Consider the following 1011-nt stretch of genomic DNA (forward strand, 5'->3'; position numbering starts at 1 on the left):
ACTTGGGTCCAAGAGTTCAAGCCCAGCTTGGGCAACACAGTAAAACCTTGTCTCCACATAAACTACACAGAATTAGCCAGGCATGGTGGCCTGTGCTTGTAGTCCCAGCTACTCTCTAGAGGGTGAGATGGGAGGATCAACTGATCCAGGAGTTTGAGGCTACACTGAGCCATGGTCATGCCACTGCACTGCAGCCCAGGTAACAAAATAAAGGTGTAATACTCCAGTTTCTCTTCAGATTGCATAAATCTTTCACCTTTTATCAAAGATTTCCATGGGGATGAACATGAGTTTTTAACTAATTTTTTGATGCTTTGTTTTGTTATGGTTAGATTTAAAAAATAATTTAAAAAAGAAAAAGAAAAGAAGGAAAGAAAATACGCATAGGTGTAAATCTTCAGAACTCTAAGCTATACAGTGGTTTAATAGATATGATGCTAAAAAGAAGATAATTTAAACTTCATCAAAATTAATATATATTTACCAAACAAATACCATGAATAGAGAGTGAAATTACAACTCATGTATAAAAGAAGATATTTATAAATTCTACATTGATAAGGTACTTGGTGTCCAGGATATATTTTAAAAACTCTCAATTACATCTTAAAAACAAAAGGGAAAGTACCCAAATAAAAATAAGCAGCAGTGACTTCATAGAACACAGAGATGTAGAAAGCTCCAGGAATCTGTTCCAACATCGAAGAAATTGTTTTGCATTATCTGTCTGAAGCAACTATTTTGGAACTCTGGGTCTAATAGAACTCTTGAAGCATCTAGAGAAGAGATTGATGAGAGGTCAGTGAAAAGACTGGCAAATTTTGTTTCAGGTTCAGCTCTTACATTAGTGTCTATCAGCCTCCAACCCTTATCCCACAGCACAGAACTATAAACCACATTCAGGTCATCTTCCTGGAATCAGGATGGGCAAACCAAACCTTGTCCTCCAGGAATCAGGCTGTGTGTTTTGATAGCTAATTGCTGCTTGTGATCACATAGGGTCATTGTTTC

General features: G+C 36.9%; 1 non-coding gene across 1 annotated transcript; it reads left to right on the forward strand.

The window, feature by feature from the left end:
* The first annotated feature begins 218 nt into the window (after nt 1–218).
* On the forward strand, nt 219–330 carry LOC120360920 (U5 spliceosomal RNA). Its single transcript, XR_005577302.1, has one exon. It is a non-coding gene; the product is annotated as a U5 spliceosomal RNA (small nuclear RNA).
* Nucleotides 331–1011: the final 681 nt, after the last annotated feature.

This window comes from Saimiri boliviensis, chromosome 10 (genome assembly GCF_048565385.1).
Source record: "Saimiri boliviensis isolate mSaiBol1 chromosome 10, mSaiBol1.pri, whole genome shotgun sequence".
Taxonomy (NCBI): Eukaryota; Metazoa; Chordata; class Mammalia; order Primates; family Cebidae; genus Saimiri; species Saimiri boliviensis.